Source organism: Thermobia domestica, chromosome 3, assembly GCF_964235325.1.
Source record: "Thermobia domestica chromosome 3, izTheDome1.hap1.1, whole genome shotgun sequence".
Lineage (NCBI taxonomy): Eukaryota > Metazoa > Arthropoda > Insecta > Zygentoma > Lepismatidae > Thermobia > Thermobia domestica.
The window spans coordinates 236377988-236405164 of record NC_137456.1 but is presented as its reverse complement, the minus strand read 5'-3'; the positions used below and the strand labels follow the sequence as shown (position 1 = coordinate 236405164).

General features: G+C 37.0%; 2 non-coding genes across 2 annotated transcripts; one reads left to right on the top strand and one right to left on the bottom strand.

Annotated features, from left to right (window-relative positions):
- Positions 1–20138: 20138 nt before the first annotated feature.
- On the top strand, positions 20139–20211 carry TRNAF-GAA (transfer RNA phenylalanine (anticodon GAA)). Its single transcript has one exon. It is a non-coding gene; the product is annotated as a tRNA-Phe (tRNA).
- Positions 20212–24980: 4769 nt separating this feature from the next.
- Positions 24981–25053, bottom strand: TRNAK-CUU (transfer RNA lysine (anticodon CUU)). Its single transcript has one exon. It is a non-coding gene; the product is annotated as a tRNA-Lys (tRNA).
- Between the last annotated feature and the right edge of the window lie 2124 nt (positions 25054–27177).

Sequence of the window (27177 nt, the reverse complement as noted above, 5' to 3'; positions counted from 1 at the left end):
GACCTAAAAGTCCCTTGGCAAGGTGAATCCATGGTGGTTTGCCATTGCTTTCCATGGGATGAATGTTCATAACATCATAAGGAGACGGAACCTATGCTGTTATCCAAACAACATGGTATCCGAACTTGTGTCCCCTCCGCTCCAAATTAAAAGAAAAGTTGTGCTGGAATTTGATTGCTGGACCATTAATTTTCGTCAAATTAATAGCATAATTTACAGCAAAACCAGCATAAATAGTTGCTGGATCCAACATTGTTTTCCAGCTTAGAGGTCTCCAGCAATATTTGGCTCTTCTAAAATATCGTCGCCACTATCAACATTCACACGTTTTAGTCGTTTCCCTGAAGGGTGATTTTCCATTATAAAGATGTTTTTATACTACCAAAAGCGCTTGTAGACAACAAAAGAACTCCTCACAACACAATACGACCCAATTCTCTCGGTTCGTTCGCGCTTATAGCAATGTTGCATTATCGCATTTTATCAACTTTCGCTTTCAACTTATATAGTGTTGAAAGATCTAGAAAATAAAATTATTGTCAGATATAGGGCCATTCCTACCATCTCCCATCAAACCTATAGGGCCATCCTACCAAACCAGTGTTTGAATTAAACTTCCGAACTAGAGGGGGGTGTTTTTGATAAATATATAGAAAGAAAATACTTATTTCATGTAAAAATATCATGTTATTTCTGCGAGCCGGACCGGGGATAAACTTTGACGAGAGGAGATTTCCCCGCCATCCCCCAGCATTAATCGCTAGTAGTAATGTGAAAAACACAGAAACAACAGAAATACAACATTTCGCAGCAATAGGGAGTCTTATTCGCTTTTCAGACCAAAAACAGAAGTTCATGTACTCGTGCGCGCCCGCGTATATGTGTTTGTATCGCAAAATAAAGTCCTAAATCGATGCTGTAATAGATTTCCAATTTACAAAGCTTTTTCTTTTTTAGAAACTAAAGAAGGCTTTAATTCTGAAAATCAACCTTGAATAATAATAAATCTCATAAAATGTCTATTGCCCCAATCACTTTTTGTTCCTGGAGACATTAACGCTCAACTTAGAAAACTCAATAAATGTAAAATCACTAAATATACAATTAAATGTAATTCATAAATGTTGCGAAACTGCGAGAAGTCTCGCGAGACTTCTCGTGCGAGATTTAACCGAGTCTCGTCTAAGCGTCTCGTCTCGCGTCTCGCATAAAATTTTCACTCTCGTCTCGTGTCTCGTCTCGCAAATGCGAGACGAGACGCGAGACGAGACGAGACTTCTCGCGTCTCGCGTGCATTCCTATGTGTGCGAAGTGGATTAATTACCACGTGACATTACATCACGACCGGCTTGTCTCTCTAACTCTCCACTACCGCCTACAACCCATCGCTTCGCGGGGGCCCCAGTTCTTACTCTCCTGTTGGTTTGTAAAGTCATTGTTTATAAGACCTAACAGAAATGTCTAGGTAAATGGTGGAAAATGCACAATTTATGCATTACATGTTACGTACAAGGGCAAATGAATATTATTTTCATCTTATTTTATGAAAATCTAAAAAAATAAAAATAAAAAACAACTGTGCTTGGGCCGGGCTTCAACGCACGCCAAAAACGATTTTCATTATTAGCCCGGTCGCTAACATACTCGGCTACGAGGACCGACAGCAATTAGTGTTTAATTTGTGCTATATATATGCTACGTGGCAAGAAACGAACAACTCCAACCAATCAGAACCGTGTATTTTGCTCTTATGGCTAGGTAGAGAGTGATTAAAATACCAGGTTATCATAAAATAAGTATCACTGTTCAGAGAACTCTAGAGACGTAACCACTCCACTGAACTCAACCAAATTTGGTAGGAGTATATTTTGGACCATGCAGAAGCGATTCGTGTTTTAAAAAAATTGTTCCAATTATCGCAACCAGAGGTAATTGTGGCACTGTGGCGCTGCACACTACGCAGCAACTTTAGGTGAATCGTGTATTTCATACAAGTTTTCGCTAGCCCATATATGTTAGTTGTGGGTGTTCACAGTCCCGTGAAGGTAAAAGTGAGCGTCATCACTCCATAGAATATTCCACTGCCAAGCATTGTTCACTTCGATGCGTGCACGAAATGTCAATGTACGTAGTAAGTGTCATACGAGCATCGGTATCTGCGGGACGCAATTGACGTTCTATTATTCCCTTGTAAGGATACCAAAGCAGCACTTTGCGAAGAATTTCCCATGCGGTTGAATAGAGTATTTCCAGATGTTTTGATACTGTCTTCGCACTTACCACGCCACTGTTACTCACGGATTTCTCCACGACGGCAGTACCAACATTTTGAACTTCTTCCTGTGTTACATTGTACTACCTATTCCTGGTCTCAACCCTAACATGACGGTCTCCTCAAACTTTCTCATTATTATTTTAAGAGACATGGTGTAATGGGACCACGACGTAACCTCTTTCGTCGGCGATGTACACGAATGGTACCAGCAATATTGTTCAACATATTGTAAAGTTTCACTCTCTTTCTGGCAACATCAGCATGATGCTTGCTCTTTTGGTAGCTCATTCGTAACCTGGTCTTGAACTACACAACAACCCAGGTGCTTACTCACTTCTGCATGTGTTTCAGTGATACGAGTTCGAGCACCACTATGTGCCAGAAGTGAACTACTCTGACCTTGCTAATGTCTGATATTTTGCTTCTTTCTTCTTCCCACACTTCTCCTTGTTATAAAGGGGTTCGGGGTCGATTCCCGGTGGACACACGTCAGTCGGATCCCATGTTAACAAGTAGGTCTCGTTCTTAGAACGTCATCATCACTTCATATGATACAAGTCACCATGACTTCCCCTTACCAAGGGACCTTCACGACAAAGACCTGCCTTCGGGCAGAAACCCACATCACCATCATATCTCTCATAACATATTATTACACCACTGGGTTATTAATAGGAGTACAAATCAATGCCACGCGTCGCACTTGTAGCATAATCACGGCCTTTCTTTCATTAAACATCAATAATATCATTTGTTTTCCATACCACACTTACCGTACTTAACATTGAATAGCAACACAATAGCCTCTGGAGGCGAGATTTGACACTATTTTTTCCTGGAATTTTGGGGACAGATTACAGTTTATGAGCATAGAAAAGACTAACATTTAACTTCATTTTTGCAAGATATCCAAGAATTTTAAAGGGACACTTCAGCCCAAAAGTCCCCTCCCCCAAATATGCCACTGACCACGGGGTCGTATTAATAGCATTGGTAATCAATGGCACAAAACCCAAGAAGAGGTAATTACAGCTTTTCTTATTATTTGGCATCACTAGTGTCGTTTTTCTTCCACGCTGCACTTACTTGGCACTATACAGCGCCACAATTACCTCTGGTAGCGAAAATTGTAACTAATTTTGTTTTCTACACGAATCGCTTCTGCATGGTCCAAAATATACTCCTACCAAGTTTGGTTGAATTCTGTCGAGTGGTTACGTCTCCAGAGTTCTCTGAACAGCGATACTTATTTTATGATAACCTGGTATATGCTCAGTGGCGGAGTCAAGGGGGGGGCCTGGGGGGCCAGGTCCCCTTGCTCAAAATCTTGGCCCCCCTAGCGGCCCCCCACACAGAGTGATGCTGCTATAGGTCGACAAACGGTGAGTTAATAGTGGCCGCAAGTTAAACTACTACCGAAACATATCTCGACAACAAAGTTACCAACTGCAGAATATCGTATGTTGCAATAGTCTGCGTTCCGAGCAAAAATCTTCAGGCTCGTTTTTGTTTGTAGTACAGCAAGATCTAATTTATCGAAATCTGTAAGGTGCATGCATTGACCTCAGTATCTGAACGTTCCTTTTAACCTCTGTCCCTTATCTGGTTGTCTTCTTTGTTTTCGACAAAGAACAAAAAAAAAATCAGTCTGCATTCTGATTTGCTTCAATGTTGAAAGTCATACTAAAATAAGAGATTCTTACTTACAAATAGCATGCACTGCAGTGAAACATTACACTTGTGTTGGACGAAAGAAGTCTTCGTACACTTCTTCTTTCGATTAATTATCAGTATCAGTAATTAATTTCCATCGATTATGGCGACATAGAACAAATGCATAGCATCCATTAAATAATTTGGTATTATTATTATTATTATTATTATTATTATTATTATTATTATCAAATAATATCAAGAGGTCTTGTTTAATATACAGTAAAAGAAGCGAGCAGAAGTTTTTATTATTTCTGTCATTCTCTCTGCTGTTCGTATGCCAATAGTTCGAGAAAATTAAGATACTGAATAGTACCAACACCTACTATTTGCTACTGGTACTGGTTCTCCTTCTCGTCTACCTTCTGGTCTTGTCTCTAGTACGTCTAATTTCCTAACGCTCTTGGCCGTGGCAACTAAGTAGAAACCTTCTGCTGCGATGTTAATAAGCGATACTAGCGATCTCCAAGGAAAACGGAGTCAGCGCTTGGTGGACCAATTCTACTAACTAAAGCCGGGGAAATGAGGCTAACAAAAATCAGTGATTCTTTATAAATAAATTTTTCAGAAGTATTTTCTTTTAAACTATTTTAATTGTAGCTTAAACCCAAAACTGGTACTACTAGAGAAATTCCGAAATTTATCACAGAGACAGTGCTACAATCTCCTGATTACTAACCATCAGGTAAGATACCGAGATGATACAACTTGGTCGCGGTAGTAATGCTGTTTTGTGTAAAAGTGTAGTTACCCCCATGACCAGGTTTTATCATCCTGTTATCTGATGTTTGTGGGACTGGTCTACAGATATTCCATTCAGTAAGTTCAGTCAGTGAATACCAATTTTTATCACAGATTTATATTAATTCTGCGTCAAAATATGCATTTCTGAGAAAATTAAGCATTAAGTATTTCTGGGAAAATTACATTGTAGGAATTATGCAGAACAGTAAATCAGTGGTGACATGGATTTTCAATAGGATATACTAATTAATGCCCCTCCTTCAAATCTAGTCTCAAAACTTACAATATTAATTTAGCATCGACTACAGGATAGTAGCGTTATTTCAACTACATTTGAATTTATTTTAAGGCTTTGAAACATCCGAGACTCAGAGGATAGAAATAAGGGAAGTAAGTCAATAGGGCCACCGAGGAAGAATCTTGATAATCTCTTCAGTTGAAATGTTTATCTACGAGGGATCAATCACACCATCTTCCGAATCTTAAGCTGATGTTCTACCGCTGAGTTTTGGCCATTCGGTGTGGGTGTGAAGTGTTTGTGTATTTGAATTCGCGTCAAATTCTAAAAAGTAGTGAAGGTAAACAAACGAAAGAAAGTAAAGGACCACGTATAATTCTTTTGCTGTAAGGAGTCCCGATTTAAATTCTGTTCTAACACTGTTTGATATTAGGGAAAGAAAAAACATATTTCCTCTTTTTGCTTCAAAGAGTGCTCACTTCATCATTTTAATAACGTAAAGGCACATTCATTACTCAGTTTTAGAGCTCAAGGGTAAAAGTAACCAAAAGTAATTGAACTACAGCCAGATCAAAACAAGATCCTGGAATCGGGGCAGTTGACCGGGCGCCAGCAAACTAATGTGTGTGTTTATTGGTGTGAATGTAGATGAAAGGGGTACTAATCGCAAAATTTGCCCTGGGCACCAAATGTCTAGTTTCGTCACTGATTAGGCTACCATTTTTTTAGAGCGTGAAATTTTGACATTTTTCTGAAATATTAAGAATACTATTGGCAGTTTACTTTAGAGTGAAACTTAAGCTTCAAGAGCAAGCCTTATAATTTAAAGTGGGGTGCAACGGCAAATTACTGTCCTGTTAGAGTTCAGTTCCTGTTTCTGTGCGACGTTTGTCTCGTAAGCACTTTTGTCCTCGTACATCACATTTTACTTTATTATTATTATTAATAATAAAGTTTATCTACCAAACAACTATTTATATTATTATGCGGTATTAAACCAAATCTGGAACTTGTGATATTTATTTACTTCCGTCATTCCATCCGGGAAATAAATGTCATCTATACGAGATGGAATGTTTTCGGGTAAAATTTAATATTACTACTGCCATGCTGTAACTTTGAGCTTCGCCTTTTAAGTAGATGCAGACATGTCGGAAGGTTTGATTCTTGTAGATTCACTAGTTCAAACGCTGTCGAAAATGTGGTCTGGAGAATATGACTCTCAACGAACAACATTCGAACAAATTTATCAAGAATATTTGTGGATATGCATAGAAAATGGTCCTGAAATTCCAGAGCCGGAAACAAGATAGGCTACAGGGGTTCCTCGTGGAAACGAATTAGACATTCCCCATCGAAATATCACAAATTCATTTTGGATTAATCTCTTCCTTCATTGGAGGCAGAAAACGAATTTTCTAAAGATAATATACTAAGAGACATTTTTTTCTGCCTACTATTGATAAAGCAATCACTGAGACGGAAAAACGCTTTGGATCATGTAGCAAAATCATTAGATCAATCACCACTCTACATTCAAAAGGTGAAAACTTCCTAAATTACAACACTGTGGAGCATATGGCCCAGTATTATGAAAGTGATCTGGAAATATTTAAATATAAACTCAAAATCCTCCCAAACACAATTAAGTTGTATGAAGACGAGAGAAAACCAAAGTTGATTCCTTGGTGATCTTTGCGTCTACAAAAACGCATTCCTAGAAACCAACAAGTTAGATATAATCTCTGCGACTACCTATATCAGTTTCTAGAGCTACATGTGAAAGCCATTCTCATGTTTGAAAAGATTAAAGATATATAGGCAATTAAATGACTGATGATATGTTGAAAAACTTAGGATTACTTTATATTGAAGAAAATTGCTAAATCGTTAGATCTTGAAGAAGTTGATGGTAAGTTTGCTGCTGCCCACAAGAATAGAAAGATCATCTTTTAAGTAGAGGCATGAACCTCTAAGTTATTTTCTTGACATGTAAAAGTGTATTTCTCTGCTTCCACTTAAATCTACCAGCCACACATATTTTAAATGCAGCGATTAAATTACTACTTATTTATATTGGAAATCAATTGTATTAATGTATCCTAGTTGTTTGAAGTAGTAAATTCATACTTTTTCACCGTAAAAGAGTAAAATCATGAACAACAAAGGTGAAAAAAATACCTTGAAAACACCCACCCACCCACACCCACACCCACCCACACACACACACACACACATATATATATATATATATATATATATATATATATATATATATATATATATATATATATATATATATATAGGGATGGCCAATTCCGGAATTTTTACTTTCCGGAATCCGGAAAGTAAAATCGGAAAATTCCGGAATTCGGAAAAATTCCGGATTTCGGAAAAAATCCGGAATTCGGAAAAATTCCGGAATTTAGGAAAATTCCGGATTTCGGAAAAATTCCGGATTTCGGAAAAATTCCGGATTTCGGAAAAAATCCGGAATTCGGAAAAATTCCGGAATTTAGAAAAAATCCGGAATTCGGAAAAATTCCGGAATTTAGAAAAATTCCGGATTTCGGAAAAATTCCGGAATTTAGAAAAAATCCGGAATTCGGAAAAATTCCGGAATTCGGAAAAAATCCGGAATTCGGAAAAATTCCGGATTTCGGAAAAATTCCGGAATTCGGAAAAATTCCGGATTTCGGAAAAATTCCGGAATTCGGAAAAAATCCGGATTTCGGAAAAATTCCGGAATTCGGAAAAAATATTTTTTCTTTTTGTAATCCTAAGAATTTTGTTCAAACGCAAACGAACAAATTTGCTTTTTGTAATCCTAAGAATGTATGATGCAAGTTAAGCTGAAACTTACATCCTAAAGTATACACTACTCAATCTTCCCATGGTTAATGAGATGTAGTCCAAAAGTACGATGTACTTCTAATATTTAATTTTTGTTTTACTGTGATATTGTCCAGAGGTAAGACATATATCACACTGAGATAAACAACTTGACATAATGAAGATTTTATCATACGTAGTTTTCCAGAAAATCGTGAGAAACTAATTTTTGTGAAGTTAAAATATGCGTCGCTTGTTGCCAGTGGGATGCAATTGATAACTTTTATGCTGGAATAGTCTTATTATTATTATTATTATTATTATTATTATTATTATTATTATTATTATTATTATTATTATTATTATTATTATTATTATTATTATTATTATTAATCGTTTATGTACTGTAAAAGAAAAATGTGAACCGTTAAGTAGTAGATTTTATCTGTTGTTTTTTGATATCTTCTAACAGTAATAACAAACTGCTTGTAAATACGCAATGATTATCAAGGACAATGGCATATTAATGTAAGGACTACTCTGCAGACTAGCAATAAACAATAACAGATAAATAATAGTTGCAAAAAAAAAAAAGTAACTAACTTGGGCACGTCAGAATGTTCGCGAGAATATAGGGACGCATTGAGACCAGCAAAGAGCGTGCTATTATCATTACTCAAAGGGCCGTACGATGGAGGCATTAATGTTAATGGCACTAATGAGCACTTACTTGCTCTAACGGTTAACCTCATTTTTGAGATGATTCTTAGAAGTGGGCGTGTTGGCATGCAGTTAGAAGACCTATATCCATTATTTAAAAAGCACACGTTATCTGTGAAGTACTAACGATTTGCGTCACTATCGAACACTAACGTAGCACTAGCGACGTTTAAAGTCGAAATGGAGTCTGACATAAGTGGCTTGTCAACTTCACGGACACTATATTTTCCTTGAATGAGAGAATTTTGCGCCCAGGAAACTTGCGCCCTACCACAAAAATAGGAAAAAATGCGCTCGCAATATATTTGCACTGGGATGTTTGCGCCCTACCCCAAAAAGAGGGGAAAATGCGCCGGCTATATATTTGCACTGGGATGTTAGCGCCCTACAATTCAACTTATTTTTGTATTGTGTAAAGTAACTTCCACTCACACTTGAACTAGGCTTGCCTATCATCGTCTCAGTGAGTTACTCCATCCGTTATAATATTCCGAACAAATGAAAAAAATACAATTTTAGTTCACTAAAGGGTAATCCATACAAATACAATTTTTCATTATACTACAAAATTTACAAAAAAGTATAAATGACTGATATATAATTATTAATATAATCAAAGAGTATAATTTAATCTACAAAAGGCTGTTTGGCTCTACCCAGATATCTCTGTTCACAATCCTTGCGAGTTGTTTGGCTTTTCAGGACAAAATATAGAAAAGAAAATGTAAAGTGAATGTAAAATCAGTTCAGTAATATTATCAAGAAAACTATGTACAGTGTGTTTACTTGCTGGAATTCAAACACACAATTGCGTTCAGTCGTTCTTTCAGAAAAAAAATTTCCGGGGGGCACACTTAGTATTCCGGAGGGGGTCACTGCTGGTACTATTCTATTTATTATTATATTATAGACGTATTATTTTGGTCTCCTCCGAGGGGGCACTCTGAGAGCTCTGGGGAGGCCAGTGTTCCCCCAAAATCATCTCTGGAAGAAGCAGTGATTGCGTTGATCCGTTGTGTTCTTTTGGCTTATATTGAAGTTTATTCTCCCCTTATATAGCCACAATGAAAATAAATCACAAATGGCATGGTTGTGGGGGAAGGATTGTTTATGCTGTAATGTCAGCCCCTCCGAGAAAATGCGTAAGCTCCAATAGGTTCTTTTATTTCGCAGGGCTCAACTTCCCGGTGGAGGTACATCGCAGGCGCAATTTTCCCTGTTCTTGAGGTAGGGCGCAAATTTCCCAGACGCAAAATTCTCGACACCGTTCGAATGACCTCGGAAAACTATATCTTTTTCAATACTTTTTTATATTCTTTTACTCGAGATTTCTTCATAGCTTCTTATTAAAATACTTACTAATATATCCTCATTTTATTGTCCTAACCAATCAATATGGGTATGTTGTCAGTAAAATATTTAGATTGATCGAGCCTCTGGTGTGTAACCACAGTATTTCATATCATCCCCCCATTAGAAATCTTGGCTAAACGAACCAATACATATTGCCAATAGAATAGTTTAGAATGATTGAGCCCCTGGTAAATAACCACAGTATTTCGTGACAGACCCCTTCCCCTTCCTATTACCATATTCTAGCTACATGCCTGACTCAGCTAATTCTCTACATTCTTTACCAAGCACACATTTTCTAAAGCGGAAAATGCTCTCTAAATACCTAAGCTCATTATTTTCAGCAGATGCACAAATTGGGTAACATTCTATCTACATGAATGTTATATATATGTCGATTACTGGAAACCGCTTCTCGCTATCTATTACCATATTTACTATATAATGATTAACGTTAAAACCGGAAATGGTTGATTTGTACCGCTTCCGGTTTGAATATTACATTTATCAGGGAACTCGATTCTTAACTATTGACTCTGTACATCATGGCCAAAATTGATTGGTAATCCATCAGATAGTTCTTGAGACTGTTTGCTTCACTGACGGACAGAATGAATATATGGCTATAGAGTTTTGATAAACTAAATTCGTTAATGAGTGATGATTGAACAAATATAAGAAAGGTAGGCCTTCCACCGGGAAAATTTTCGAACACAAAATTAGCCATCGAAAACCCACATGTCCTGGGTTAGAATACCATAGATGAAAACTCTACCACTGAGTCATCAATCACCCGCTTATTAGTTTTATTAATTATTATATTAATATAAATTAATGAATGCCTGCTTATGTTAATTATTGAACAATTACATTGTACACTTCGTAAAGTCAAAAATTATAAATTTGTATTTACTGTACATACAGTGAGCGCAGAAAGTGTTCGTACACCTATGCTATTGAAACGAGAATGCCTGCGAAAAAGAAACAGAAAATTTAAGAAGTGTAATAACACACACAATATGAATAATGAAAACTAAGCTTTATGAATATATCAATAAAGAACCACAAAGACAAATTTAATGGTCAGAAAGTAAATAAATTCCGTAGAAAGTGTATAGAGTAGACGCAAAATGTGATTGTACACCTGACGTACGAATACGAAACAAAGATACCACAACTGGGGTTCACTAGTATTCACCTGGGTATACATCTCTGTATAGCATGACGAGTAACAGAATGAGTTTAGTTGTGAATAGAAGTGAAAAAACTGCACGGTGGGCTGTCAAAGTGGGAAGCAACCGAACAGAAACAAATGAGGAGACAAGAAAAGTAATTATTAAATTGCATAAGAAGGGTAAGTCTTTGAGAAAGATAGCAAACCTTGCAGACAGGCCTCGTTCAACAGTACAAACAATAATTGCGATGTATAATGTTTCTATCACTGTGCGAAAAAAAAAAAAAAAAAAAAAAATGGAAGACCAAGAGTGTTGAGTGAACAAGATAAACGTTACATTATTAGGGAAAGAAAAAAGGTTCAAAAAAATAGTGCTGTGCAATTGGCAACGGATCTGGAAACACGCTGTGTTAAAGTATCAGCCAGTACAGTGCGGAATATTTGCAAGGTATCATGGTCGGATAGCCAGGAAAATGTTCTGGGTGAACAAGACAAATCGTATAAAGAGACTAAAGTTTGAAAAAGAGTATAAAGATAAGGGATCAGGCTTCTTTCTGGAATAGGGTCATATTTTCGGACGAAAGTAAATTTAACTTTATCGAGTCCAATGGGAGGCGTATTGTATGGCGCAAGGTGAATACAGAGATGAATCCTCAAAATCTCGTCCCTAAAGTAACACACGGAGGAGGGTCCGTGCTCGTCTGGGGTTGTATGAGTGCCTCAGGAGTGGGTCGTCTCCACCTTATCGATGGAGTGATGATCCACAAAGTGTATATTAACATATTAAAGGAAAATCTCCATACTAGTGCGCAGAAGATGGTTCTTGAAAACAATTTATTGTTCAGCAAGACAACGACTCCAAACATACAGCGGAAAATACTCGATTGTGGCTACTCTATAATACCTTGAAACAGCTTCGCACACCTCCCCAATCCCCAGATATGAACCCCATAGAACATCTATGGTCTGTTCTAGAGACAACAATCAGAAGGCGCAGCTTCTCTACTCAGGGCCGGCGCTAGCAATTTTGCCGCCTTGGGCGGTGCTTTCACATGCCGCCCCTTTAATCCGCAAACCTTATTTTGACAGATAACGTTCAAGTGTCATTTAAAAACATGTATAAAATGGAAAAGTAAACAAACAAACAAACAAAAAAAAAAAAAGAACTACCTTTCTGGAATGTTCACGTAATATTTAAACGACTCTATACTGACACAATATTCAGTATGCTCGATTTCGCTGTATATCTGTAATATAGAGCAGCGCATACAGAAAATAAAATTTTAAAAATATACTTTAATCATGACTAAGAATTTTAATTTTTAGGCTTATTTTATATCAAAAGGCGTTAGTATGGAGCAAGAAGATAATACAATAAATCAGATAATTATGGTAAATGTAAGTGATTAGCTTAAGCCTTATAATGTACTAAAACACAATAGACATACATAAATTTAACATACCTTAATTGAAAGAAACTTTTCTTGCTTTGATATGAGCAAATTCCTTTATCACATCTCGTAGTCCAATGTTTTAGCCAATTTGTGTTCTATTGATATCGTCGCTAGACCACTCAAGCGTGTTTCAGACATAGAAGAGTGTAGATAGTTTCTAATAAACTTAAGTTTCCAAAAGCTTCTTTCTCCACTTGCCACTGTTACAGGCAAGATTAACAAAATTCTACGTGCAATACTAACATTGAGAGCAAAGTCATGTTCCTAAATTATTATTATTATTATTATTATTATTATTATTATTATTATTATTATTATTATTATTATTATTATTATTATTATTATTATTATTATTATTATTTATTTATTTATTTATTTATTTATTTATTTTTTTTGTGAACTTTCACAGGCTTAATTATAGTGGATAACACTTTCAGTTTGTCTTTCAAATCACTGGGGTTAATATCTTTCAATTCTTCGTGTGTTAAAATGATGGTAAGTTTAGTACACTTTTCAGACAAAAAGTTCAGGTGGTAGGCTATATCTTTACGATTACTTATATCGCAAAGAAAATTGAAATACTCGCTGTGATGTTTAAGTTGCTCAAATCTTTCTCTTAAAAGCTAGCACAATCACTTCTAGAACTTTGTAATAAAAATCGATCTTGTATCTTGTTTGTGGATGTTTTCAGTAGCTTCATCCTCTGCCTCGTACTGAAACTGTCTCTTCTTTCGACTTCAAGCTTGCACTGTATTACGTATCAGTGGATCACCCGTATCTAATGCTGATGCCAAGTCCATCGTATCAACTAAGTAAGATTTAAACTTTGCATAATTTCTGCTCCTCTCAAAGTACCCAGATATATTTTCAAGAAATCCTACTGCATCCAACACATGATTATCAATGCTTTAAAGTCATATCAGACAACGAGTGAGTAAAGGAAAGAAAAGTAACTCAGCTGGTTTGCTATACACAGAGCATCGTGGACGACCATTCTATCGGTTCTATTGTCATTACTTATTTGAAGTAAGGCATCATAAACTTCCTATATTTGTAACTGAGTCAGAGCATCAATTCGGCTCTCCCACCTTGTGGTGGATTATGATTTTAAAGTGAGACTACTAATATGTTCCTTTAGTATGGCCTAACGTTGAACTGACGCAGAAAAAAAAGTCATAAACTTTTTTTTAGCTATACAAAAGATGAGACATTTCTCAAGAAATAATACACTGTACGATTTACTATATTCGGAATGAACAATTTGTAAATTGGTCAAAAACTCGCTATTAGAACCTAAATGTCTCTAGATGCTACCAGGGGCGGATCCAGGGGGGGGCGATCGGGCGATTGCCCCCCCAGAAGAGGAAACTTTTTTATTTTATATATAAATAAAATATATAGTTTATTTTTTGACGCTCTTAAAAATAGCTCTAAGTAGCAGTATTACAACCCACCGCCCCTCCCCAGAAGTCCGTCCTGGATCCGCCCCTGGATGCTACAGGCTAGAACGGCCTGTCTCAAGTGGGAGTGTACCTTTTGCATACTTGGAGCGGAGCGTTAGAACATTATTGAATAGAAAAAAATATAAAAAGACACCGTGATAATCTTATGCACTCTAGCTCAAAATCCTATCTATACTGTTGCAAGGGAAATATTGAACGAGATACCTGTGGCTAGTAGTTTGATAATTGAAAACGAGGAGGAATGCTCTGAATTTCCTGAGAGAGTATTTTCTTGAATGTGAGTAAAGTAAGTTCAATTACATTCTCAGGTTAACACAATCTTATTTTTCCATGTGAGCCTATTACGAAGCATTATATTTTGATAGTATTCTTTTCTTTTTCAAATTTTGCCGCCCATTAGACTTGCCGCTCTGGGCGGTGGCACGGCTCGACCCTCTCTCGCGCCGGCCCTGTCTCTACTAAAGAAGGCCTAAGAAAAGCTATTCAAGAAGAATGGGACATAATCAGTCCCGAAGCTACAGAACTACGAACTACTACAGGTGAAATCAATGCCACGAAGACTACAGACAATCATTAACGCACAGGGTAATCCCACAAAATATCAAATAACGTAATATACTTTATAAGCACTAATTCAAGCATAAGTGTACGGTGACATTTTGCGTTTACAAAAAAGGAATTCTCTCTTTTCTTCTGAACAAAACAGTGATTGTGTTTGTTTGGCCTTTCTCTTGTATATAGAAATAAAATGTATGAATGTGTAGTCTTAATTCTGGTTATATATATATTTTCCACCTCCCGTTCTCATGCTAGCTGTTTTCAATATAAAGTATGCACGGTGTACGAACACTTTCTGCGCTCACTGTAGGTATGTTGACAATAAGCGAATGTTATTAGAATATTTGTTGAGATTTCTTTTCCTCCACTGCCTTTCGCCTGGTTAAAAAGTAGTTTGCAGTGCTTTGGAGCAGCTGCAGGTGGGAACGCGATAATGTTTGAGACATACCGGCGACTTTTTTGTGTGTGAAAATAAGACCTTCCTTATAAAACAGTAAATAACTGCAGTAGCAATTGTCTACGTAAGTGATAAAGACATATCCAACTACAAGAAACTAATACAGTATATATATTAATTATTGTGTTTCTCTTTTAACAGCTACTAGCTAGGGATGGCCAATTCCAGAATTTTTACTTTCCGGAATCCGGAAAGTAAAATCGGAAAAATTCCGGATTTCGGAAAAATTCCGATTTTTTTCTAAATTCCGGATTTTTTCCGAATGTCGGAATTTTTCCGAAATCCGGAATTTTTCCGAATTCCGGATTTTTTCTGAATTCCGGAATTTTTCTGAATTCCGGAATTTTTCCGAATTCCGGATTTTTTCTGGATTCCGGAATTTTTCCGAATTCCGGATTTTTTCCGAAACCCGGTATTTTTCCGAATTCCGGAATTTTTCCGAAATCCGGAATTTTTCTGGATTCCGGATTTTTTCCGAAATCCGGAATTTTTCCGAATTCCGGATTTTTTCCGAAATCCGGAATTTTTCCGAATTCCGGAAAGTAAATTTTCCGATTCCGGAAAACAAAATTTCCGGAATCCGGATTCCGGAAAATTTTGGCCATCCCTAATATATATATATATATATAGATATATATATATATATATGAAAAAATTCATTCATTGGAGATGGCCCCCTCAAAATTTTCTTGGGCCCTTCATTGCCCCCCTGAGAAAAATTCTAGTTACGCTACTGTATATACTATCGGGACCTGCGCTGAATCGATTACAAAAACTACAACTTATTATCTCTTACCGTTTTTATTTTGATAACTTTCGACAGACGGACGAACAAAGCTGTTTTAAAAGACTTGCGACACTTATGCACAGTGTATCTTTCAGAAAAATTCTTCCAAAGAGGGGAGAAGGCACACTTGATATTCGGAGGGTCATACATTATTTTCAGTACCAGCAGTACTATTCTATTTATTATTATATTATAGACGTATTATTTTGGTCTCCTCCAAGGGACACTGCTCCCAAGAGCATGTCTGGAAGAAACACTACTTGTGCACATGATAGTTTGGAAGTCGAAAAAGATATACCTATCAGAACGTTTTTTTTTCTTATATGGAGCAGTCTAATGATAACTGTATGTTATAGGTGAGAAAGTTTATGTATGCTGCAAAAAAAATACATAATTTTAAAATCCGCTTCGACTTTGATTCATGAATGAATAACTATGTCACTAAAAAAATATTTCTGAGCATTGGCATTTTAGGTTCTGTTTCATAGAAAGAACGATTCTGGTTAAACTAATGTAAATAAAAATTATTATTTTTTCTTCAATTGCATCTAGCATGTAATTTGAACTTAACATGACAATTATACGTATGTATCACTAGTACAAGTATTTCCAAATAAGTCTCACTGTTATTGTTATTGTTGTATTTAATAATACTTTCTAGACATTTAAAAGTTAAAAATTCAATAATTTTAAATGTGTTCCAGACAAGGGCACCCATCAGGGGGGCAAGGTGGTGCGCTTGCCCCCCCTAAGAGGAAATTGTACATAGGAATATCGAAAACCCAATAGAATTTTTTACATTAGTTACAGCAAAATTTGAAATTATATTTGAAACGTAGCTTATACTTGCCCCCCCCCTTGGAAACCAGAACATGGGCGCCCTTGGTTCCAGATGAAGTGAAAGAAATTAATGACACGACATTCTTATTTTGTATCAATTCGCTGCATAAGCTGTGTAATATTTACACACACACACACACACACACACACACACACACACATATATATATATATATATATATATATATATATATATATATATATATATATATATATATATATATATATATATATATATAGGCTTAAGTTTAGAGTTGACCCTCCAGTCTGAAGTTGCCCTTGGACTTTGTAACATACAAAAAACAGTGCTTAAAGAATTAAAAATTGTTTCATTTCACTTAACTTCAGTACTTCGTGTGTTACACAAAAAATTAAAAGGTTTTCTTCAATATTTTTGCGCATCCGTTACACCTGTTCGCCATATTCGCCATATTTTACAACTACCATACTGTTGAAACCTTCCGCATCCGGCAAACATATCTTTTCTCGTATTAAACATAACTCTCCTGCCAAACTTACATTCCTAAACATCAAATAAAAACTTCAAATTATCATTTCTTACCTCATTTCTCCTGTAAATTTTCCTGATTTTTATAAAAAGCGGAGGGGTAACTCTAAACTTAACCCTATATATATATATATATATATATATATATATATATATATATATATATATATATATATATATATATATGTACTCAGAACTATGCTAGAGCTGTTACTTTTCTCCAGAATGACATAATTTGTATCTACTCTAACAGATGGGGTTAGTATCAACGTCTACCAGACTAAAAACGTTGTACGAACAATAACAACCCATTCACCAATCAAGATCGAAATGATAGTAAAAGAACACTGAGAAAAACGCTTAGCCAATCAACATGTTCGAAAATAGCTTAACTGCACTATAAAGTGCCTACCAGAGCAATTGCTATTGGCTGGAAGTAGTGGCGTACTTCTGTAATCCAGCGTTCTTGGAAGCCGGGAGTTGTGGATGATTACGCAATTTCAGTCCCTATGTAATATGGTTTCCTTGTAAGAGAACCCGCGAGGTACTGGAGCTGCTGCCAGAGAACAAAATTTTCACCCAATGGTTATTAGTCTGACTCCAGGTTCGATTACGGGGAAACAGGGTTAGGGAGGATCAAACCAACTTCTTTCACGCTTTTCCATTTATTTCTTTAGACTGCTCAGCAAGTCTATCTGAGATAAATTATAGCTTAACGTGGGCTCCAAATAACATGTTGTTCTACTGGTAATCGAACCTGGATCTTCTACATTGAAGGCAGGAATGCATTTCGTGATAAGTTTGCTTCAATGTGAAGTTCGGGGTTTGTGATTGGCTATTTAACCAGGGGTAAAAGTGCAAGGGAACGCGGAAGGATGCCGTCCCCTCACTTCAAGAAAATATATGTGGCGTTCCCCCACTTCTAAGAAGTTATAATGGGCGAAGATAGACATGGGGATGGCGTGACGTCATGCGTTCCCCTACCTTTTCAGATCCACTTTTACCCCTATATTTAACCTCTGATATACAGTACTCGAGACGGAACACGAAGAAATAGTGAGGCTTCCCCATTTTTGCTTTTTAAGGGTCTTCACTACAGCGAAATTAAACTACCGCTAATTTTAGTTTTTCTGTAATATCTTCAAAGCAAATAAAAATATTCGAAAAGCAGAAACGTAGTGAACTAGACAATTCGATTTTGCATGTGATACCTTTACCATAATTCACCTATCTGCTTTTGGTATGCCGCTATTTACAGAACCCGCAAAAAATGCTAAATGTATCTACAGTTGCAAATCGAAAGCAGATAGATGAGTTGTGGTAACGGTATCACATGGAAAATCGTATTGTCTAGTTCACTACGTTTCTGCTTTTCGAATATTTTTATTTGCTTTGAAGATATTACAGAAAAACTAAAATTAGCAATAGTTTAATTTCGCTGTAGTGAAGACTCTTAAGTTCCCTTACTTTTATATGACAGCTGAATTGGTTAATAATAATAATAATAATAATAATAATAATAATAATAATAATAATAATAATAATAATAATAATAATAATAATAATAATAATAATAATGTTGGATTAAAAATAGATTATCAAAGTGGAGAAATTAAGTGTTACAGTTCAGGCCCGTATCCACGGGGGGTAGGGGGGCCAGGCCCCCCTAAACTTTGGCTGGCCCCCTAAAAGTTTCACGGTAGGCTTGCAAATGGACTATAATATGGTGATTAAGTACAATATGATTGGGTCGGGCCCCCCCTAACTTCTACCGGGCCCCCCTCCCTAAATTTTTGGTCTGGCTACGGGCCTGTTACAGTTCCCAGTAATTAATTATAGGTCTATAATCTTCACTATGCGGTAGAGGTCTGCACGGGCTCGGGCCGGACTCGGGCCCACAAAACATATATCACTTCGGGCTCGGACAGTAAATTTTTAAATATAGCTACAACCATCTTTCTCGGACCTGTTCGGATATAACTTTGTAAATATACTGTAAGTACAACGATATTTATGGGACCGTAGTTTCTGGAGGACTTTTAAAGTATATTAAATATTTGCAAAATTAAACCTCTAATTGCTGTAAATAAAAATATAATTTTCCGTTAATTAGCCTATTAAGTTTCTGTAATTCGGGTTTATTTCGGGCTCACTTCATTATAACACGAGCTCGGGCCGGGCTCGGGCCTAAATGCTAAACATATTTCGGACACGGGTCGGGCCTCACATTATAAGTTAATGGGTCGGGCATGGGCTAAAAATTCAGGCCCGTGCAGACCTCTACTATGCGGCGTAGTTCTCTTCCTGGCCTATTGGCTAGCGGAAGAGCCTTTGGTACACAATATCCCAGATTCAATTCCCAGTGGCAGAATATCAAACATAGTGTAGTTAGTAACTACTACTGCTATTACTACTACTACTACTACTGCTGCTGCTGCTGCTGCTGCTACTACTACTACTACTACTACTACTACTGCTGCTGCTGCTGCTGCTGCTACTACTACTACTATTACTACTACTTCGACTACTACTACTACTTATATCGAGAACAGAACCCAACCAACCCCTGCGGGGCTTCTAACCCGTTCCTACTACTACTACTACTAGTATTGCTACTAACTACCACCACCACTACTTCTACTACTACTACTACTACTGCTACTACTACTACTACTTCTACTAAAGCCTCCTTACCACAAGATTTACATCTTAAATCTTGATAACATGTGATTCCGATTCATTATGAACTAATATGAATCGTTAGAATCACTATGATTCGTTAAAAACCACTGGGGGGAGCGGGCTATACTCAATCCTGCAGTTAAAGGGTAATCATATGATAGCAAAAGTACAGTATTTGTAAAAGGTGTATAGTTTTCGAACTTTAAAAAGCCAGTGAATGCTACTGAATTCCCGTGAACATCGGTAATATTTTCAGAAATTCTACTTTTGGCACGGATTGGCAACGCATGTCAACGCCTTAGGAGAGAAGATGAGCATTATTAAGCCCCCAACCCCCACCGCCGGAATAGCTCAGTTGGGAGAGCGTTAGACTGAAGATCTAAAGGTCCCTGGTTCGATCCCGGGTTCCGGCAATCACTTTTTGTTTTTCTTATAAATTTAGTAAAGAATTTTATTACAGTATTGTCTATAAGTAGTTTATTCATTTTAAATAGCAGCGGTAGTTGCATGCATTGTCATGTTACGATAGCTAAAATGAAACTTCCTATTATTTTAATTTAAAATGCAATAATATGATCGTACTTTCGTTTGTGATGTCTTTAAACATTACAAGGGTTATACGTGATTAATGAAACACCCTATCTTCACCAAATTTGGCTAGAGCTTGAGAACATTAATAAAACGTGAAATATTATTGTATGTAGAAGTGTGGGACATCAAGAATTAGGGTTTAGACTTCGAGAAACTTTGAAAAAACAAAACGAAAAAATAAGTCTGTAATTGTTGTTTAGTATGGTACAAGAATATATGAAAATATCTACTTAAGGTTAGTTTAAGACATCAGAAACTACGGTTACTAGCGATATTAATGATATAATGCAGTGTGGACTCAAAAGATGTGTTTTAAAAAATCAATGTATGAAAGCTTTCTCTGTGATAAGGAGATTTAGTAGTTTGTAAATACCTTCATAGACTCAAAACATTGATAGTTTTAATAGGTATTTACATTTATCGAAGCGAGCGTTAATAAAACTTCTATGCTATTCAACTTCATTTGGCATTTGTGTGTCTGTCCTTCCGTCTGTTTCACTGTGATTCTCGTAAAACTTATCATCCGATATGCTTTCTATCCACTTGTAAAATTAATCCTATTGTTTGAAGTTGAAATCTATCAAGTATAAGGAGGGAAAAAGGATTTAAAGAATCTCCACATATAGCGAGTTTACACGTACCGACAGGGCCCATTTAAGAGCAGTAAGGGCCGGGGTTGAAGTCTGATAGGAGGCACTTTGCTAATAGCCATGTGGAAAACACGAAGATCATTTAACAGGCACACAAACATATATAACATTTAACTCTAGTACCTAGGTATACTCTAATTTGTATATTAGGTCGCATTTAAAAATACAAATAATAGAAGGGAAAACTACATATTGTAACAATAGCAATAGCAATAACAATAATAACAATACAAACTTCCCTTATTCTAGTTTCCATGAACAGGATACAGATCACATTATTGTTTCTATTGAGAATAACTCATCTTCCTTGATTTGTTCATTTTAATTACATACACATTAAAAGTAACTCTAACATAGTTGCTGGAATTTCACTTCCACTTCCATGAATATATAAATGTCTTTTCGACAAAAAAAAAATATCTGGAACCACTAATTACATGTTAAACCACGTATACTAAATTAGATAGGAAGACTTGCATTCAGTTTAGGAAGAAGTGGTAAGCCTACTTTCATACACTGAATTGCTTCTTACTTGCTTTCAGTAACGCAACTCGTAGTGGGTTTTTGATGAGTCACAACTTTGAGAATGCTCTTTCAACCTTACAACTAGAAATAGGGAGTGTTTAATACAGGCAAAGAGTAATAAAAATATTTGGTAAAACTGATTGCAAATCATTGTTATGCATATGTCTATACCTTGTGCAGTCTTATCTTGTGCTTCAAGCTACGTTTTCATCATATAGCTAGAAAAATGAGTGATTTCGTCTTTACATATTTTCATTTTTCACGTCCTCCTTGTAAACTTCAGTGAATTGTTGGACATCTTCTTGATGAAGTATTTCCGTGCCTAATTTTGGAATAAAGTGGAAAATAGAACAGACGTGTTCATATGCGGATATTCTTCTCTTGATTTCGACAAGAAGTGTGTCGATAATAACAGTAAATGTCTCAATTTGGAATTTTTTCCTTCGCGTTAAATAAATGTCATCATTACCGTCAGGGAACCTTTTGGTTCTGCTCTTTTCAGGTGCATCGTTGCCAATTGTAACATTTTCTGTATACAGAGTGGTGGCTCAGAGTGGATGGGTTTTGGTGGATCAGAGTGGATGATGGAAGGTCGCGGGTCTTGGTGGGTCGTGGGTCAAGGTGAGTGGTGGCTCATGGTGGGTCGTGGGTCACGGTGGAAGGTGGGTCAGTTGTTCATGGGTCAAATTTTCATTGACCTACGCCATCTTTGTCACCAAATATAGCAATCTTTATTCGTTAGACAATGAGGTACTTGTTCAATCTGGCCAGTAGTTACCGAGAAATAAGGTGCCACACACATACACTTAATACACACATATACAGTAGGCAGGATCGTACTGCAATCCAGGGGCCCACCGGGAGGATACTTTCTAGAGGGCTCACTCACATGTACGTACTGGTACGTACTGCCCTCCCCTCACCCGACAATAAAAGGAAATCCGGAAGTGTTACTCCCATCGAGTTTTCACTTCTTGATTCAGGACTCTGTAACCAATGGGGCCCTCAAAATTTTAAGAATTACTGAAAACATTTTCACCACGAAAGTTTAAAATACATGACATGAGTCACTCGCATATAATTCATGGACTCTTTTGAACATGTTGAGGGAGGGCCCATCATAGATATTTTTATGGGGCCCCATTGTATTTTTCCGCTGCAGGGCCCCCAGTGGTCATAATCTGGCTCTGCATATTTTCTACGGAAAACAAGGTGCTGTAAAGTGTAAATTATTATTTAGTTTCAAGTTATGGCATCATTTGAGATTTCAATTTAGCTGAATACTTCAATATTAGCAAAATTATAAAGCAAAGTGGGAAATCAGGAAATTTTTAAGGGTTGAATTATGAAATGTGAAAGGTTATTTTCGCAACATCGTGGGCTGGCAACGCTGGCCTGGGATTAACTGATTGTATTGCCGGTAACCATCCTCCGTTCCGTTACTCCCATATGCAAAGAGTGCGTGACGTGTGCCTTTTATTACATATACTGCTACTTACGACACGAGGCGGAGGGCCCACTAAAGAATTCACCGTCCAAGGCCCACCGGGAAATTTCCCGGTTTCCCGCCTGGCCAGTACGGCGCTGCATATAGGCCTACCTGGAGAAAAACTATAAGCTCCCTGCTCCCGTACAGTGTTGAATTCAGACATTTTCACCCGGGGGGGAATATGAACTCCTCGGGGGGAGGGGAGTTTGGGTGAAGTAATTTCTACATTTTGTGATTGAAATTTTGAGTTTCTCCGGGGGGGAATAAATTTTCTTCGGGGGAGAAATTCCCCCCGGACTACCCCCTGAATTCATCCCTGCTCCCGTATGCTTACAAATATTACTGAATTCCTGGCGAGACTTCGGTATGCAGAGTCCTTTACTCCCGGTGGGAGTAGTACTAAAATTATCCATTGTTAATCCAGCATCATGAAGCAATTAGGGGGCTATCTGAATTAAAGTGTATCAAACTCCGGTTCAGAAAACTAGACATAATATCGCATGGGAGGCAATGGACTGACTATGCATCATCCAGTTGAACGAGCGTCATGTGACCGACCATAGATCTGTATGTAGCAAAAGGGGTTTAGTAGGCCTACTTATTTCTATGTTAGCAAATTCTATCAGTTTCTCAATACCATGTAGCTAAAGAAAGGTGAAAAGTATATTATTCTGGCCAGCCATAGGATCCACATTACTGGCAATGATAGTGGTCAGGGCTAGATTAGCGCCTAGGGTTAGTAGGCTTGAGCCTAGGTCAACATATTGAGGTTCCTCTCTCCTTCCTTAAAGCTCTATATTTCAAAATAAATAATTTATTGTACTAAAAATTTCCTGTGTGTGCGTTTCTGCATTACAATACGCTTTTCTCTTGACGAGTAATCCTGCCATATAAACACGCATTCAACAATGAGATTATGTGTAGCCGCTGCTGAATGCTCATCTATTGTCAACGACAATTTGGTTATAGTAATACACAACACAATAACTGCAATTTCTTGGAGATCCTAAAGTATACCGTGGACACAAGAGTTTATAAATTCGACTCTCCTGCACATGGCTTCATACGCTATAGTTGTGACCTTTCCAGGCCAGTATAGGCCTATGTAATTACTTCTATATAGTGCTTTACTTTGATTTATATTGTGAAGATGAGACAAGATTTTAGGTCTGAATCCAGAAGCTAGATCAGAAAGTTTGGTCACCTTTTTTCTCGCGCAGATCTAATTTATCGCAAATGCTTATCGCTAAACTAAAATAGGCCTATTTGGTTGTCAATTGCGATATGATGACCAATTTGATACATACGCATACATACAGCCTATTAATGGCTAAAGTTAACCTTAAGTTTGAAAAGAGAGTTAATAGAGCAGATGGAATCTATTCTTGGGACGCTGAATCGATTGCAAAAACTCGCATCTTCATAATATTTATAGATGTTGCTCTTCGGAAATCAGTATTGAAACCGAAATAGTAAATTTGAACCACTTCCGGTTTCGGTTAGAGTGTTGTGGATAGTCATGATGTCTTGAGACGCTGAATCGTTTTCATAAAGCCGTTTCTCGTTATCTATTATCGTTTTCGTTCTACAGCGATAAATGATCAAACCGAAAAATGGGCTAATTTGAACAGAAAGTTAGTGGACGAGATGGTACCTATCCCTGGGACAACGAATCGATTGCAAAAACCCGCGCCTCGATACCTCTTACTGTTTTTGCTCTGATACCTGTCGATAGACGGTCAAAGTTGTCCTACAAGACTTCCAACGCTTATGCATAGCATAATTTGGGAGTCTAAACTTATTTTCTTCTGTACATAAGGGTACGTGTTAAGAAATTTATTTCATAACATCGATACATAGGATAATAAAAAACGGAGTATTTACGATCGCGGTGGTTAATAATCTCATTAAGGAAAACAAAAAGTAACGCCCAGCGTGGGGCTCGAACCCACGACCCTGAGATTAAGAGTCTCATGCTCTACCGACTGAGCTAGCCGGGCTGTTGATCTCACACCCCAAATTAAGACTGAAGTGTCTCACGTTGCAGATATGTTGAAAAAGATCAAATATTTGCTTATTAATTGACTTTTCATTAGTTCTATACGTAAACATACAATACTGAAACACAATTTTTCGCCCCAATTCTTTGAGTGACAGTTTTTCTACCATAAGTTTGCCGCCGTGACTAAATATCATCCCTTTATCTGCCGGTCTAGTTGGCTGTCCTTGAAGAACTGCCTATGCTGCCACCTATCAACGATGAAAAGTACTTCACCACACCTTGTGTGAAGGAGAGCATACGAACACGTTCCTTGCAGAGTGAGGAAAGGCTGAATGTGTTCAACGCTGCCGTGACTCACGTTGTCATGCAAAGTTAGACGACTTGTGTGGCCTTGAACGAAGCATGCAGCTAAGGTTGCCAACTGATTGGTAATTTTGTAAGATTGAACTACAGGGGCGTCGGAACCGGGGGGGGGGGGAGCTGCCCCCTGAAATTTTCATGGAGGGCAAGATACCCGTTTTGCCCCTCCACTTTCAGACTATAAAAACATCACACAAGAGTGATTATATGAACTTTTTTTTATGGTAATGTGAAAACAATTCTCTATTGCAGATTCATCTTTCTCCTTGAGATACGAGACCGAGTGCCTTTTCTGACCCTATGTTAGAGAGAAAGGTTTAGGAAAAAGAGTTGAAAATTTACTTTCTTTCCATTGGTATACGTTCTCAAAACACTGTAAATTCTTTAAGAATTGTTGTTTAAGTAATTGTAGATCTGCAATATGAAACGAGTCGTTGAGCGAGATTTCAAAGTTCAAAAAAGATAATAGTTTAAATAAATGCGTAACAGGACATTTAAATTTATTCTATATTATAAAAGAGAACGTACAAATCCTTTGTTCCCTCATCACGCTAATACGGCTGAACCAATTTCTTTTATTTTTGGGGGGTTATTAGGATTTGGACCCTAGATGGTTTTTATCATATCACTTTAATTTTTAATTACCAGTGTCTTGAGATAATTGACCATTCAAGTGTCCATAACGTACAAATCCTTTGTTAGTTCATCATAGGTATAAAAATAAACGTATTTATATGCAACCCGCATGACCGTGTCACTCGGCGGGTTAACATAAATGACAGGCGCTATAATGTTAACATTTACTGCAATTTGAAAGCGAAAAAGTAAAAATTATCTAAGTAACAAAGTTTATTGCGTTCCGGGGTGACCGCAGCGAAGCGGGGTGAACGCTGCTAGTTTTCTATAAATTTAAATTATTCTTACAAACAATATGCAGAGTGCAGTAAGTTTATAGTGAGGAAATATGTATTCCTTGTGAGCACTAACGAATGACAGTATTTAGGACGTTCTTGCTTGAAGAGGGGACAGGATGGGGACGCGTTCACAAACGTAAGCAAAGACACTTCCGACAAAGATGTATGCGGAGGTGGGTCCTAGGAGTCCGGAATTCACCCGAAATCCTGAATTTTCTGTATATTTAAATTAATATAATCTATCCTCGTGTTAGATTTTGACCCTCGAAAAGATTTGGACCCCTTCCGAAATAAATTCCTGCGTACATGCCTAACTTCCAAAGAGAATTTACAGCGAAACAGCTTGATTTCGTGAAAGGGGGCGAACGGAGTTCGCATGTTCTTCCGTGAATACATTTACTATCAACATTGTAATATCGGTAATGATGTTTCCTGAATAATTATTAAACATTTTTATATTAAAAGTGCAAGCATGAGGTGAAACTTAGGCCCATGATATATTACTTTTGGACAAAGAAAAAGTAGAATAAAAATACAGAACTGGATGTAAATATTTTCAGAAAAATGAGTAACCTATATTCATTCTTATAGAAAGTAGCAATAATTGTAATAGCGTTTGTGCAAAGGACTGTATTTAAGCAGTAATTGTTATCTCTATGACCTACTTATGTATGAGTAGTATGTAATCAAAATATCAGAATCAATATTTTTCCCCCATTATCATTGGGTAACGCTAATGGAATAATTGCAATAATCATACCAGAGTTCGAGAGTACTTTTATTTTAAGTAAAAAAAAAAAAAAACTACAGCATTCTTGGACAAAAAGAAACAAGAGGGTGGGAATCAG